General features: G+C 40.7%; 1 long non-coding RNA gene across 5 annotated transcripts; it reads right to left on the bottom strand.

The window, feature by feature from the left end:
- Positions 1–3,640: 3,640 nt before the first annotated feature.
- LOC120678617 lies at positions 3,641–16,254 on the bottom strand. 5 transcript variants are annotated; one of them, XR_005676655.1, is made up of 31 exons: positions 16,042–16,254; positions 15,766–15,932; positions 15,633–15,685; positions 15,105–15,164; positions 14,836–14,895; positions 14,289–14,392; positions 13,754–14,144; positions 13,308–13,643; positions 12,815–12,874; positions 12,545–12,604; positions 11,996–12,099; positions 11,461–11,851; positions 11,186–11,352; positions 11,017–11,105; positions 10,524–10,583; positions 10,254–10,313; positions 9,707–9,810; positions 8,897–9,562; positions 8,764–8,816; positions 8,236–8,295; positions 7,966–8,025; positions 7,419–7,522; positions 6,799–7,274; positions 6,523–6,623; positions 6,243–6,281; positions 5,762–6,089; positions 5,380–5,482; positions 5,220–5,291; positions 4,356–4,678; positions 4,127–4,180; positions 3,641–3,837 (listed from the first exon to the last, which is right to left on the bottom strand). It is a non-coding gene; the product is annotated as an uncharacterized LOC120678617 (long non-coding RNA). The 5 variants fall into 5 exon arrangements; XR_005676656.1 differs by having other exon boundaries at positions 5,762–6,010; XR_005676652.1 differs by lacking the exons at positions 6,523–6,623; positions 6,799–7,274 and having other exon boundaries at positions 16,042–16,253.
- Positions 16,255–17,130: the final 876 nt, after the last annotated feature.

Raw genomic sequence — 17,130 nt, 5'->3', positions numbered from 1 at the left:
GGAGCAGCCACCGGAGCTACAACAGGGACATGCACAGAAGACCCCATGGCCCCTGATAGAGACGACGCGTGATCCGATGAAGATTCAGGCGATGTAGGCTACTGACCTGAAGACATTGTCGTGGGAGCCGATGTAGACGTGTCACCCGCGGGTAGGGAAGATGCGCTGCTGCCCGAATCCTCCTCGCTTTCAGCACCTAGTCCTTCTGCTGATCCTGCAGCAGAAACTTCCTGGCCACTATTGTTAGCAGAATTCTTATCAGTAGTAACAGGTAAATTATTGGAACTATTAATCACATCAGTATGCATTGTTGTACCCATAGGAAAAGAGGATGGATGAAGCAAACGTGAAGGAAAAAGACTGATCTCTTCACGGAGTTTGGCACCAGCATTAGCATGGAGTTCAGAAAAAGGGAAAACATGCTCATCAAAGATAACATCCCGTGAGATGTAGATACGACCAGTAGATATATCGAGACATTTGAAGCCTTTGTGCATATTACTGTACCCTAAAAAGACACACCTTTTGGAACGAAAGGAGAGTTTGTGTGAGTTGTAGGGCCGGAGATTCGGCCAACACGCACAGCCAAATACTCGAAGCATAGAGTAATTAGGTTTCTCATGAAGAAGGGTTTCAAAAGGTGTAGAAAAATTAAGAATTTTGGTGGGAGTGCGGTTGATCAAGTTGCAGCAAGGAAGGCCTCGTCCCAAAATTTTAAGGGCATAGAGGCATGGGCTAGAAGGGATAAACCGACCTCAACTATATGTCTATGTTTGCGCTCGGCAGCTCCATTTTGCTGATGCGCATGAGGGCATGACACAAGATGAGAGATCCCGACCTGATTAAAGAAGGAATTGAGTTTTGTGTACTCTCCCCCCCCCCCCAATCTGTTTGCATAGCAACAATTTTTCGATTGAATAAGCGCTCAACAAGTTGTTGGAATTCATGAAAACGCTTAAACACATCAGATTTATACTTAATGAGATAAATCCAGACAAATTTGTTGTAATCATCAATGAAGCTAACATAGAAACGATTACGCCCAACCGAGTCAACTGCAGGTCCCCATACATCAGAGAGCACCAAATCTTAAGGAAACTTTGAAACACTAGACGACTTGGGATATGGAAGCTGGTGACTTTTACCCTGCTGACAGGCGTCACACACAAAACTGATACTGTCTTTCCTATCACAAGCGAGATTATTATCACGAATGACACGATCAACTATTGGAAAAGAGGCATGGCCAAGTCTGCTATGCCAGATGGTAGGACTCGGTCTTGTAGCACTCAGGACACTTCGGCTCGGTTGGGGAAGAGGATAAAGGCCATCTCTACATCTGCCTTCCAGGAGAGTTTTCCTCGTGACCTGATCCTTAATCAAGAAAAAGTTTGGGTGAAATTCAAGGAAAGCCCTATTATCAGCAGCAAGATGATGTACTAAAACAAGATTCTTTTTAGCTTCAGGAACATGAAGGACGTTATTTAGATGCAAATCTCGATGAGGGGTACGAACAATAGCATTACCAATATGATTAATGTTCATACCTACACCATTTGCTGTGCGGATCTTATCATTGCCGGCGTACTTCGCAGTCAGCCGGTCAAGCTCGCTGGTCACGTGATCTGTAGCACCAGTATCCGTGTACCAATTAGTGTCAACGCCATAGGAGTACATGGCTGCATTGACGTTCCTTTCATCTGGAACATAGTCGGGATCAAAGCGATGCCAGCATTACTGCGCACTGTGCCCTTCCTTGAGACAGACTTGGCATCTACCATTGAAGCGAGGCCTGTGACCTCCATTGCCACGGCCTCGTCCTCCCTGGTTACGGCCATGGCCTCCCTACGAGTTGCGGCCGCGTCCACGCTGACCACCACCAGACGAGTTGGGGCCAGTGTTGCCACGCCCTCCTCCACTTCGAGATGCAGAATTTACTGAGGACTGAGATCCACTTCCTCCATTGATGCCATGCACCAGATCAAGGCGGCTCTCAAAGCTCTGAATCTGAGACAGGAGCTCGTTGTAGGTGACCGGCTCACGTCGAGAGGTGAGGGAGGCGACAATCGGTGTATAGTCTGCGTCAAGGCCTGTGGGAACATAGGACACAAGCTCGTCTTCGCCTAGGGGTTTCCCAGCAGCGGCTAACTCATCTGGTAGCCCCTTCATCTTGCCCACATATTCATCTGCGGACAGGTTGTTCTTCTTGAGGTTTGCCATCGTGATGCGAGTGTTGACAGCCCTAGCACGGGTCTGCGAAGTGAAGATCTCTTCAACCGCAGCCCATAGCCCGGCCGCAGTTGTTGCTGCTCCAACTTGGAGCATAACATCCCGTGTCATCGTGGTCAGCAGGTAGCTCAGAACCTGCTGATCTATTGCCACCCATTTTGCGTACTTAGGGTTGGGGACTTCGACTTCCTTATTGTTTTCATCAACGCCGATGATCTCCTTGGGCGGAGCAGCCACCAACCCATCATGGTACCCTAGCAATTGGGCACCTTGGATAGCCGGGAGGACTTGAAGCTTCCATAGTTGGAGATTATTTTTGGAGAGCTTCTCGGAGACGGGGAGCCCTAGAGGCGAGGCAAGGATCGCCGGCGCGCTTGAGGAGGTCGCCATCTAGATGTGTTTGAGGTTGGCTCTTGATACTATGTGAGAAGATATCAGAAGCGTTGAACTAACGTGGCCGCTGTACATGTTATATAGGGGTGGAAATAGCCTCCACCGTAGCTGTCACGGCACAACAATCTGGCTGATCTTCCTAGATTACACGTAACAACTCTATCTTGTACAACTAACAGCTCAAGGTTGTTGTGCCCGTGATAACAGAAGAATACAAGTTCATTTAACACACGTCCCAAAGCTCTGCCCCCAGGCTGCAAAAGCGTCGCTTCACTCGACGTCTAGGTCCGTGTTTAGTTCCACGCGCAAAATTTTTTATGTTGGAATTTTGTTAATTTGAAGTACTAAATGAAGTTTATTTATAAAACTTTTTGCACATATGTGTTGTAAATCGCGAGACGAATCTAATGATGCTAATTAATCCATGATTAATCAATAATTAGCGGATGGTTACTGTAGCATCACTGTTGCAAATCATGGATTAAGTAGGCTCATTAGATTCGTCTCGCGATTTACAGCCCATCCATACAAAAAGTTTTATAAATAGACTTTATTTAGTACTCCATATATGTGTCGAAACATTCGATGTGATGTTTTTTTTCCTTTACGGAGTTTAAGGGTGTGATCGCCTAAACCCCACCGGAACGTGCATGGGTTCATATGTATGCAGGGTTCTCGTGTATCCAAAACTGATGTGGAAGCATTCTTTATTATTGGCGTGGGATGCGTGGTGTTCAAGACGGAGCATTCTTTATACGCGTGGGATGCGTGGTTTTCCCTGCAGAGACTTGACGCCCTCTGACTTGACGTAGCACGCATCCAGTACATGCTCATATATGTACTAGTGCATTGCGTTGCGCGCGCATAATTTCTTTGTAATTTTTTTAGGTAATTACTATGGTAGTAAAAGATGTAATCTTGCAGATGGAACAAGAAATCGAAGTTTCAGAATAAATTTGCACACGCTCATGTCGATCTGAATAATAAAATTTGTACATTTAGTAGACTTATATTGTCATAGAGGACAAATAAGAATTTTCTGGTTATGTCACAACGAAATATAAGAGTTATTTACAAGGAGTTTTAGATTTATTGAGATAGTAGCTATCAGCTTCATAGTCTAGGATAAAAATCTAAAATATGGATATAGTTATTACAACGGAACAAAAGACTTCTGCAAGGGGCTTCATAATTCACAGAAGGAGTGGAGATGTCCTGTAATATTATAATGTAAATAGTATCATGTAATATTATAATGCAAGAAATATTAGTACTATAATTAAGTTAGAGGCCTGGGGAGAGTAATAAAATCTGGATTAACAGTATGCATGCTGTAAAGAATCACTGAAAACTCTATAGGAGGGCAAATGAGTCTAGCATGCTGTAAAAAAAATTAATGTTATTATGTTTATGCGATACCTATATATGATTCAATAACTATATATGATACCTATATATGATATTATATTGTACGATAACTAAAGTCACATGAAGAAGCACTAACCTGCTTGTTAGAGATAATCAGTGCTTATTTATGCACCCTTGTGTAGCGCTTGACCTGAATGAGCACACTGGAGTTAAAATATTGGGTTTTTATATTATTTCACTTTGCAAATCAGTACATGTTTGGCGTGGGGAAGGTGGACAAACAGTAAAATTGACCAATGGTGTACGAAGGCAAGCAGGAACAGCAGGAGCAGTGAGAAATTTCATGGAAGGAACGAGAGTGTTACCTTTTTGACTTATGAGGAACGGGGCCAAAGCAGTGGCATATTTTTTCCCTTGCAATGGAGGGAGGGCAGAAGCAGCACATGATGAGAACACCTGAATCATGTGGAGGAGCTGGGGAAGGAACAGAATGTGAACCAGAGACTCCATGATGCAAGAGACGCCCCCTTCCTTGCCTGCACCGGACCAGATGGGAAAAGAAGGCAGGGCAGTCAAAATTGGAGAACGCCAGGTACAGGTCAAGTGTTGTAGGTGCAGGAGGGGCAGGACACCATCAAGTCTTTCAAATACAGTAGAATGGCAGTCTTTTTTTTTCCTTGCTTTGATTCTGCATAGGTTCACAAGCAAATGGGTTAAGAACAAGAAAGTGAGAATGGTATAATCGAGTTTAAGGCAACATTCCAAGTTTATTTTAAAGATTTCACCATATGTATAGCAAACATGGACTACATGAATTAGGATGGCATACCTAAATCTAAGTTGGAACGAACCCTCAGTAGATGGCATGAGACACCAAAATGTTAATATCCATACGAGAGTTTCCGATGTAAGTGTGCGACATAGATCTTGATAGAATGATATAAGATAAGGTGTGGTCTTCTCTAGAGTGGCAGGTAGATGATCAGTAACTATGGTGATAGACAGAGTGATGTATTTTGATATGTAGGCTGCCTTATCAAGATAAAAGATGCTGAACAACATGATTAAGGTCGAAAAAAGTAGAGAAAGAATGGTGGCCAAGAAGACTGCTAAAGTAAATTTCAGCTTGTTCTCTAAACATTTTTCAACATCCACTGAAGCAACAAAGCTAATTGCGGAGCCTATGACAGCAACTGATAACTCTATCTTTGGTTTCTTGAATTTTTTACCAGTGTCAATAGCAATGGTCATTTCACCAACAGATTTGCTTTCTACCCATGAAACAATTTGGTCTGATTTTCCTACAATGAAATGGAAAGAAAATAAAAATTCCAATAGTTAATATTCTGGGCTGGGTAACACAAATATGATATACATAAATGAAAGTACCTTTTGTTTGTCTTTTGCGCTGGCTGAGCAGAGTAGTATTGCTGCTAGTGATATGGGCAGATTCATCTTCATTTTTGCTGCGTTGCAGACTCTTTCCAAGAAACTGAAATGTCAAAATCAGAGAGACGTGAAGGTTATTTTTCATAAAGCAAAACAAAGGAGTAAGAACAGATTAAGTCAGATTCTTGCCAACAAACTGAAATGTTAGAGAGATGCAAAGGTTATTTTTCATAAAACAAAACAAAGAAGTAAGAGCGGATTAAGTCAGACTCTTGCCAAGAAACTGAAATGTCAAAATCAGAGAGATGTAAAGATTATTTTTTCTAAAGCAAAACAAAGGATTAAGAACAGATTAAGTATTGCTTGCTCAAATGAAAATTACCTCTGTTTCTTCTTCTATTTCGTGCGGACATTCTCGAGTTGTTCTCATTTCAAGATCTAATGGTATGCATCTTGGAGTAGTGTGCATTTTGGTGAGTTTGGTCGACCTCTTAGTGGTTGGTTCCATGGGTTTGTTAACTGGGAAGGGGGGCTGCGAGTTTTGGTCCATGAAACTTGCTTCTCCTAGCTTGGAAGGAGTAGACGTAGGAGGAAGAGAGTACAAGGGTGAGGAGCTGTCCAGTAGGACTTCCTTTATTGGTGGATGGAGCAGCATTGGAAGTTGTAGTAGTAGTCAGATGGAGAAAAGAGTGAGTAGAAGTTTTTCCGTTCTGCAATTATTAATGGATTCATATATCAATGAGATTGTCATTTGGACAACATTATAAGATATGACAGAAGTTATAGACTATGATGACATCCTATGGAAAACAGTATTTGTTTCGGCATTCAGTAGTAGCGTAGGGTAAAAATTTATGGAGTACCTTGGAAAGTGGTGCTTGGCGTCAGCAACTGCTATACACCTGCAGCAAGCAAATTTAGTCAACATCACCATTGTACTTGTTTCTCAGAGGCATCTATATGAGGAAGAACTTGGAGATCTAAAAATGGATACAGAATCTAAGAGAGGGGAAAGATAAAAACTGTTTAGAAAGCCAAGTAAACATATAGTTCAGCTGAAATATCAGATCTGAGAATATTAATACAAGGTTTCTTAGTTTTCCTTTTGAATTAGGAATTGCAACTTTGTCGAACTGTGCGTACCTGGTTGCTGATTTCGAATTGTGAGCGAAGATGCTAGCTTTTCAGTGTTGCATGCCGAGTTCACACTGGAGGAGAGTACTTGAGGAGGTAAAAGCTATAGCCTGCAAAGCCGACTGCTCATAAGCCACAGCAAAAGAGGTAGTAACAGTACTAAAAAAAATAACGATGGCGAGGTATAACAAGCTCTAGTTGAGGTAATGCCAATTCAACTCCGCACAGTTCGACAAAGTTGCAATTCCTAATTCTAAAAACCTTTAGATTGAAAGAGAAACAAACCTGTAAATTCGGGAGCTAGGATGTTCCAAAGCGTTCAGCATCAAGAAATGAAAAAAAAACGAACAGAAGGGAAAGAGTTGAGTACCGAGGCGATGAGAAATCTCCCAAAGAGAGCCTTCAGCCAAGCGAATGGAAATGCAGAAGAGAGCCGCTAGGCAGGATGGCAACGGAAAAGAAGAGAGGCGAGGCAGGATGGCAACGGAAAAGAAGAGAGGCGAGAGTTCATGGGAATTGCTAGGAAGGAGAGAGGGGTGCAGGTTCTGCTGACTTGAAAGGTCACTAGTGTGGAAGCCGAGGAGCACTGCTCACTTTACGACCTTACCTTACCGCTGTAAATGTCAGAGGATGGTGTGAACACGGAGAAAAGAACCGGCAAGCAGCTCTGCGCCGGTGTGAACGCCTCAACACGGAAGACGGCGCTATAATTGCCACGCTGGGAATCGATCTTCACCATCAGATAGAAATGGATACAGAATCTAAGAGAGGGGAAAGATAAAAACTGTTTAGAAAGCCAAGCAAACATATAGTTCAGCTGAAATATCAGATCTGAGAATATTAATACAAGGTTTCTTAGTTTTCCTTTTGAATTAGGAATTGCAACTTTGTCGAACTGTGCGTACCTGGTTGCTGATTTCGAATTGTGAGCGAAGATGCTAGCTTCTCAGTGTTGCATGCCGAGTTCACACTGGAGGAGAGGAGTTCTTGAGGAGGTAAAAGCTATAGCCTGCAAAGCCGACTGCTCATAAGCCACAGCAAAAGAGGTAGTAACAGTACTAAAAAAAATAACGATGGCGAGGTATAACAAGCTCTAGTTGAGGTAATGCCAATTCAACTCCGCACAATATATCGCCGTCAGATCCAATCTCGGTTATCAGAGAGGTATATGGCAGGCAGTAATGTCTAGACAAGATAGCAAGAAAAATCTATGGAGCTCCCACCGGACGGAATCATATTGTATACACGCAGGCAGCGATCTAAGATAGTTACTGGACAAATAAAAACACACGTGTACCAAGAAAATCATCAATTTGTTGTACCAATAATATGCAATATAGTATTTAAGAGGACATATAGCTCTATAAATATTTTTTTAGCTCGATGTAAGGACAGCATTGTCAAAATCATAATTCTGAAATTAACAACTATTAAGCATTTAGAGTGATGTACCTGAATATTTAAACTGGAGCCAAGTCACAAACGAGATAAGAATACTTCAGCAGCTGGAACCTACCAGAAATTCATAGGAAAAAAAAACTAATTAGTAACCACCAAGTATTGAGGGACAAAACTAAATAGATGGCACAGAAACAGTTATAATAGATGGCACAGAAACAGTTATATTACCCGTAATAATTGTTTAGCCATGAAAATATAGTAATATAAAAGTCATCACTACATATACAATCTTATCCACAAGAAGCATTTAGAGTGATGTACCTGATTAATTATAGTAGATCCAAATGACAAAGGAGATGAGAATACTTTAGCAGTTGGAACCTACCAGAATTTCAGGTAAAAACTAATTAGTAACCACCAAGTATTGAGGAACAAAACTGATAGTTAACACAGATACAGTTATATCATCCATATTAATTGTGTAGTCATAAAAATGTGGTAATATAAAAGGCATCACTACATATACAATCTTATCCACAAGACCACCTGGCATTTATAAGCCTAATCAGGTTAACCTCGTCAATCCAGTCAATAAAAAGTCATAGTTTTTATTCTTTTATAATAAATCATACCAAAAGTACAGAAAAAGTAACCATTAAAAAATCTAGTCCCTTTTTTTAAAATAAGCATGCTATTTCAATAAGTGAACCATAACAAAGTAAGTTTTTCCAGATATCTGAACTACGTCGAATCGAAAAATATGCAAAAGTTAAATCGCGGGGCACAACTCATAGATTTAAAATGTAGATCTAACTGCTTTGGTATTTTTTTTTGTTTCAGGTAACTCACCTCGGTACAGATGAGATTCAACCGAAGCGTGTTGACAAAGCTCCAAACCAGCGCTGAAATGCATAGCACTGGAAACATTAGTGAATGTATACAAACTAAACATACAAAGCTTTAGTTTAGAAGAGGAACAAACCAGTAAACCCGAGAACAAGAATGTTCCAAAGCATTTCAGCACTCAGATTTCTAAAAACGTGCGCAAGTGACAGGGTTGAGAACCGAGGCGATGAGAAATCTCTCAAACAGAAGCTTCAGACGTGCGACTGGAAAATGCAGAAGAGAATCGCTGCGCGACTGAAAAACCTTTAGATTGAAAGAGAAACAAACCTGTAAATTCGGGAGCTAGGATGTTCCAAAGCGTTCAGCATCTAGAAATGAAAAAAAACGAACAGAAGGGAAAGAGTTGAGTACCGAGGTGATGAGAAATCTCCCAGAGAGAGCCTTCAGCCAAGCGAATGGAAATGCAGAAGAGAGCCGCTAGGCAGGATGGCAACGGAAAAGAAGAGAGGCGAGGCAGGATGGCAACGGAAAAGAAGAGAGGCGAGAGTTCATGGGAATTGCTAGGAAGGAGAGAGGGGTGCAGGTTCTGCTGACTTGAAAGGTCACTAGTGTGGAAGCCGAGGAGCACTGCTCACTTTACGACCTTACCTTACCGCTGTAAATGTCAGAGGATGGTGTGAACACGGAGAAAAGAACCGGCAAGCAGCTCTGCGCCGGTGTGAACGCCTCAACACGGAAGACGGCGCTATAATTGCCACGCTGGGAATCGATCTTCACCATCAGATAGAAATGGATACAGAATCTAAGAGAGGGGAAAGATAAAAACTGTTTAGAAAGCCAAGCAAACATATAGTTCAGCTGAAATATCAGATCTGAGAATATTAATACAAGGTTTCTTAGTTTTCTTTTTGAATTAGGAATTGCAACTTTGTCGAACTGTGCGTACCTGGTTGCTGATTTCGAATTGTGAGCGAAGATGCTAGCTTCTCAGTGTTGCATGCCGAGTTCACACTGGAGGAGAGGAGTTCTTGAGGAGGTAAAAGCTATAGCCTGCAAAGCCGACTGCTCATAAGCCACAGCAAAAGAGGTAGTAACAGTACTAAAAAAAATAACGATGGCGAGGTATAACAAGCTCTAGTTGAGGTAATGCCAATTAAACTCCGCACAATATATCGCCGTCAGATCCAATCTCGGTTATCAGAGAGGTATATGGCAGGCAGTAATGTCTAGACAAGATAGCAAGAAAAATCTATGGAGCTCCCACCGGACGAAATCATATTGTATACACGCAGGCAGCGATCTAAGATAGTTACTGGACAAATAAAAACACACGTGTACCAAGAAAATCATCAATTTGTTGTACCAATAATATGCAATATAGTATTTAAGAGGACATATAGCTCTATAAATATTTTTTTAGCTCGATGTAAGGACAGCATTGTCAAAATCATGATTCTGAAATTAACAACTATTAAGCATTTAGAGTGATGTACCCGAATATTTAAACTGGAGCCAAGTCACAAACGAGATAAGAATACTTCAGCAGCTGGAACCTACCAGAAATTCATAGGAAAAAAAAACTAATTAGTAACCACCAAGTATTGAGGGACAAAACTAAATAGATGGCACAGAAACAGTTATAATAGATGGCACAGAAACAGTTATATTACCCGTAATAATTGTTTAGCCATGAAAATATAGTAATATAAAAGTCATCACTACATATACAATCTTATCCACAAGAAGCATTTAGAGTGATGTACCTGATTAATTATAGTAGATCCAAATCACAAAGGAGATGAGAATACTTTAGCAGTTGGAACCTACCAGAATTTCAGGTAAAAATTAATTAGTAACCACCAAGTATTGAGGAACAAAACTGATAGTTAACACAGATACAGTTATATCATCCATATTAATTGTGTAGTCATAAAAATGTGGTAATATAAAAGGCATCACTACATATACAATCTTATCCACAAGACCACCTGGCATTTATAAGCCTAATCAGGTTAACCTCGTCAATCCAGTCAATAAAAAGTCATAGTTTTTATTCTTTTATAATAAATCATACCAAAAGTACAGAAAAAGTAACCATTAAAAAATCTAGTCCCTTTTTTTAAAATAAGCATGCTATTTCAATAAGTGAAGCATAACAAAGTAAGTTTTTCCAGATATCTGAACTACGTCGAATCGAAAAATATGCAAAAGTTAAATCGCGGGGCACAACTCATAGATTTAAAATGTAGATCTAACCGCTTTGGTATTTTTTTTTTGTTTCAGGTAACTCCCCTCGGTACAGATGAGATTCAACCGAAGCGTGTTGACAAAGCTCCAAACCAGCGCTGAAATGCATAGCACTGGAAACATTAGTGAATGTATACAAACTAAACATACAAAGCTTTAGTTTAGAAGAGGAACAAACCAGTAAACCCGAGAACAAGAATGTTCCAAAGCATTTCAGCACTCAGATTTCTAAAAACGTGTGCAAGTGACAGGGTTGAGAACCGAGGCGATGAGAAATCTCTCAAACAGAAGCTTCAGACGCGCGACTGGAAAATGCAGAAGAGAATCGCTGCGCGACTGAAAAACCTTTAGATTGAAAGAGAAACAAACCTGTAAATTCGGGAGCTAGGATGTTCCAAAGCGTTCAGCATCTAGAAATGAAAAAAAACGAACAGAAGGGAAAGAGTTGAATACCGAGGCGATGAGAAATCTCCCAGAGGGAGCCTTCAGCCAAGCGAATGGAAATGCAGAAGAGAGCTGCTAGGCAGGATGGCAACGGAAAAGAAGAGAGGCGAGGCAGGATGGCAACGGAAAAGAAGAGAGGCGAGAGTTCATGGGAATTGCTAGGAAGGAGAGAGGGGTGCAGGTTCTGCTGACTTGAAAGGTCACTAGTGTGGAAGCCGAGGAGCACTGCTCACTTTACGACCTTACCTTACCGCTGTAAATGTCAGAGGATGGTGTGAACACGGAGAAAAGAACCGGCAAGCAGCTCTGCGCCGGTGTGAACGCCTCAACACGGAAGACGGCGCTATAATTGCCACGCTGGGAATCGATCTTCACCATCAGATAGAAATGGATACAGAATCTAAGAGAGGGGAAAGATAAAAACTGTTTAGAAAGCCAAGCAAACATATAGTTCAGCTGAAATATCAGATCTGAGAATATTAATACAAGGTTTCTTAGTTTTCTTTTTGAATTAGGAATTGCAACTTTGTCGAACTGTGCGTACCTGGTTGCTGATTTCGAATTGTGAGCGAAGATGCTAGCTTCTCAGTGTTGCATGCCGAGTTCACACTGGAGGAGAGGAGTTCTTGAGGAGGTAAAAGCTATAGCCTGCAAAGCCGACTGCTCATAAGCCACTAGCAAAAGAGGTAGTAACAGTACTAAAAAAAAATAACGATGGCGAGGTATAACAAGCTCTAGTTGAGGTAATGCCAATTAAACTCCGCACAATATATCGCCGTCAGATCCAATCTCGATTATCAGAGAGGTATATGGCAGGCAGTAATGTCTAGACAAGATAGCAAGAAAAATCTATGGAGCTCCCACCGGACGGAATCATATTGTATACACGCAGGCAGCGATCTAAGATAGTTACTGGACAAATAAAAACACACGTGTACCAAGAAAATCATCAATTTGTTGTACCAATAATATGCAATATAGTATTTAAGAGGACATATAGCTCTATAAATATTTTTTTAGCTCGATGTAAGGACAGCATTGTCAAAATCATGATTCTGAAATTAACAACTATTAAGCATTTAGAGTGATGTACCCGAATATTTAAACTGGAGCCAAGTCACAAACGAGATAAGAATACTTCAGCAGCTGGAACCTACCAGAAATTCATAGGAAAAAAAAACTAATTAGTAACCACCAAGTATTGAGGGACAAAACTAAATAGATGGCACAGAAACAGTTATAATAGATGGCACAGAAACAGTTATATTACCCGTAATAATTGTTTAGCCATGAAAATATAGTAATATAAAAGTCATCACTACATATACAATCTTATCCACAAGAAGCATTTAGAGTGATGTACCTGATTAATTATAGTAGATCCAAATCACAAAGGAGATGAGAATACTTTAGCAGTTGGAACCTACCAGAATTTCAGGTAAAAATTAATTAGTAACCACCAAGTATTGAGGAACAAAACTGATAGTTAACACAGATACAGTTATATCATCCATATTAATTGTGTAGTCATAAAAATGTGGTAATATAAAAGGCATCACTACATATACAATCTTATCCACAAGACCACCTGGCATTTATAAGCCTAATCAGGTTAACCTCGTCAATCCAGTCAATAAAAAGTCATAGTTTTTATTCTTTTATAATAAATCATACCAAAAGTACAGAAAAAGTAACCATTAAAAAATCTAGTCCCTTTTTTTAAAATAAGCATGCTATTTCAATAAGTGAACCATAACAAAGTAAGTTTTTCCAGATATCTGAACTACGTCGAATCGAAAAATATGCAAAAGTTAAATCGCGGGGCACAACTCATAGATTTAAAATGTAGATCTAACCGCTTTGGTATTTTTTTTTTGTTTCAGGTAACTCCCCTCGGTACAGATGAGATTCAACCGAAGCGTGTTGACAAAGCTCCAAACCAGCACTGAAATGCATAGCACTGGAAACATTAGTGAATGTATACAAACTAAACATACAAAGCTTTAGTTTAGAAGAGGAACAAACCAGTAAACCCGAGAACAAGAATGTTCCAAAGCATTTCAGCACTCAGATTTCTAAAAACGTGTGCAAGTGACAGGGTTGAGAACCGAGGCGATGAGAAATCTCTCAAACAGAAGCTTCAGACGCGCGACTGGAAAATGCAGAAGAGAATCGCTGCGCGACTGAAAAACCTTTAGATTGAAAGAGAAACAAACCTGTAAATTCGGGAGCTAGGATGTTCCAAAGCGTTCAGCATCTAGAAATGAAAAAAAAAACGAACAGAAGGGAAAGAGTTGAATACCGAGGCGATGAGAAATCTCCCAGAGAGAGCCTTCAGCCAAGCGAATGGAAATGCAGAAGAGAGCCGCTAGGCAGGATGGCAACGGAAAAGAAGAGAGGCGAGGCAGGATGGCAACGGAAAAGAAGAGAGGCGAGAGTTCATGGGAATTGCTAGGAAGGAGAGAGGGGTGCAGGTTCTGCTGACTTGAAAGGTCACTAGTGTGGAAGCCGAGGAGCACTGCTCACTTTACGACCTTACCTTACCGCTGTAAATGTCAGAGGATGGTGTGAACACGGAGAAAAGAACCGGCAAGCAGCTCTGCGCCGGTGTGAACGCCTCAACACGGAAGACGGCGCTATAATTGCCACGCTGGGAATCGATCTTCACAATCAGATAGAAATGGATACAGAATCTAAGAGAGGGGAAAGATAAAAACTGTTTAGAAAGCCAAGCAAACATATAGTTCAGCTGAAATATCAGATCTGAGAATATTAATACAAGGTTTCTTAGTTTTCCTTTTGAATTAGGAATTGCAACTTTGTCGAACTGTGCGTACCTGGTTGCTGATTTCGAATTGTGAGCGAAGATGCTAGCTTCTCAGTGTTGCATGCCGAGTTCACACTGGAGGAGAGGAGTTCTTGAGGAGGTAAAAGCTATAGCCTGCAAAGCCGACTGCTCATAAGCCACAGCAAAAGAGGTAGTAACAGTACTAAAAAAAATAACGATGGCGAGGTATAACAAGCTCTAGTTGAGGTAATGCCAATTCAACTCCGCACAATATATCGCCGTCAGATCCAATCTCGGTTATCAGAGAGGTATATGGCAGGCAGTAATGTCTAGACAAGATAGCAAGAAAAATCTATGGAGCTCCCACCGGACGGAATCATATTGTATACACGCAGGCAGCGATCTAAGATAGTTACTGGACAAATAAAAACACACGTGTACCAAGAAAATCATCAATTTGTTGTACCAATAATATGCAATATAGTATTTAAGAGGACATATTGCTCTATAAATATTTTTTTAGCTCGATGTAAGGACAGCATTGTCAAAATCATAATTCTGAAATTAACAACTATTAAGCATTTAGAGTGATGTACCCGAATATTTAAACTGGAGCCAAGTCACAAACGAGATAAGAATACTTCAGCAGCTGGAACCTACCAGAAATTCATAGGAAAAAAAACTAATTAGTAACCACCAAGTATTGAGGGACAAAACTAAATAGATGGCACAGAAACAGTTATAATAGATGGCACAGAAACAGTTATATTACCCGTAATAATTGTTTAGCCATGAAAATATAGTAATATAAAAGTCATCACTACATATACAATCTTATCCACAAGAAGCATTTAGAGTGATGTACCTGATTAATTATAGTAGATCCAAATCACAAAGGAGATGAGAATACTTTAGCAGTTGGAACCTACCAGAATTTCAGGTAAAAACTAATTAGTAACCACCAAGTATTGAGGAACAAAACTGATAGTTAACACAGATACAGTTATATCATCCATATTAATTGTGTAGTCATAAAAATGTGGTAATATAAAAGGCATCACTACATATACAATCTTATCCACAAGACCACCTGGCATTTATAAGCCTAATCAGGTTAACCTCGTCAATCCAGTCAATAAAAAGTCATAGTTTTTATTCTTTTATAATAAATCATACCAAAAGTACAGAAAAAGTAACCATTAAAAAATCTAGTCCCTTTTTTTAAAATAAGCATGCTATTTCAATAAGTGAACCATAACAAAGTAAGTTTTTCTAGATATCTGAACTACGTCGAATCGAAAAATATGCAAAAGTTAAATCGCGGGGCACAACTCATAGATTTAAAATGTAGATCTAACTGCTTTGGTATTTTTTTTTGTTTCAGGTAACTCACCTCGGTACAGATGAGATTCAACCGAAGCGTGTTGACAAAGCTCCAAACCAGCGCTGAAATGCATAGCACTGGAAACATTAGTGAATGTATACAAACTAAACATACAAAGCTTTAGTTTAGAAGAGGAACAAACCAGTAAACCCGAGAACAAGAATGTTCCAAAGCGTTTCAGCACTCAGATTTCTAAAAACGTGCGCAAGTGACAGGGTTGAGAACCGAGGCGATGAGAAATCTCTCAAACAGAAGCTTCAGACGCGTGACTGGAAAATGCAGAAGAGAATCGCTGCGCGACTGAAAAACCTTTAGATTGAAAGAGAAACAAACCTGTAAATTCGGGAGCTAGGATGTTCCAAAGCGTTCAGCATCTAGAAATGAAAAAAAAACAAACAGAAGGGAAAGAGTTGAGTACCGAGGCGATGAGAAAACTCCCAGAGAGAGCCTTCAGCCAAGCGAATGGAAATGCAGAAGAGAGCCGCTAGGCAGGATGGCAACGGAAAAGAAGAGAGGCGAGGCAGGATGGCAACGGAAAAGAAGAGAGGCGAGAGTTCATGGGAATTGCTAGGAAGGAGAGAGGGGTGCAGGTTCTGCTGACTTGAAAGGTCACTAGCGTGGAAGCCGAGGAGCACTGCTCACTTTACGACCTTACCTTACCGCTGTAAATGTCAGAGGATGGTGTGAACACGGAGAAAAGAACCGGCAAGCAGCTCTGCGCCGGTGTGAACGCCTCAACACGGAAGACGGCGCTATAATTGCCACGCTGGGAATCGATCTTCACCATCAGATAGAAATCGTAGGGGCAGTAAGTTTTTTTACTGACGTGGATACGCTCAAAGTCCATGGAGCCGAGGGGGAATAATATATAGAAATGCAGGGTTCTCGTGTATACTGGATCCAAAACGGATGGGCAAGCATTCTTTATTATTGGCGTGGGATGCGTGGTGTTCAAGACGGAGCATTCTTTATACGCGTGGGATGCGTGGTTTTCCCGGCAGAGACTGTAGCAAGTCAGAGGGCGTCAATCGCAGTTTTTGAAAGAACACGCTTTGTGGCGATCTGAGTTTTATATTTAGTGGGCAACTTACCACGCACTTGAGGGTGTGTTTAGATCTCACAAATCCCCCATCCAAACTTTCCATCATATCAAAATCACATCGAAATATTAAATATAGTAAATAACTCATGCATGGAGTACTAAATGTAGGTAAATAAAAAAACTAATTGCATAATTTTGATGTACGTTGCGAGACGAATCTTTTGAGCTTAGTTAGGTCATGGTAGGAAAATATTTACCACAAACAAACAAATAGTGCTACAGTGTGCTACAGTGTCCGGTGTGCCTTTTCGCATCCCCTTTTCCCTCCATCTAAACACAGCCTGAGTTCATTTTACCACGCACTCGAGTTCATTTTCCAAGAAATACAGTGCAGACAATCACAATACACTTAGGTCAGTCTTAGTGGAAATATCCCCGGCACAATTACCAACTAGGTAATCGAAC

The sequence above is a fragment of the Panicum virgatum genome, chromosome 6N (assembly GCF_016808335.1).
Source record: "Panicum virgatum strain AP13 chromosome 6N, P.virgatum_v5, whole genome shotgun sequence".
Lineage (NCBI taxonomy): Eukaryota > Viridiplantae > Streptophyta > Magnoliopsida > Poales > Poaceae > Panicum > Panicum virgatum.
Note: the sequence above shows the minus strand (reverse complement) of the source record. Positions and strands in the feature narration are given on the sequence as shown.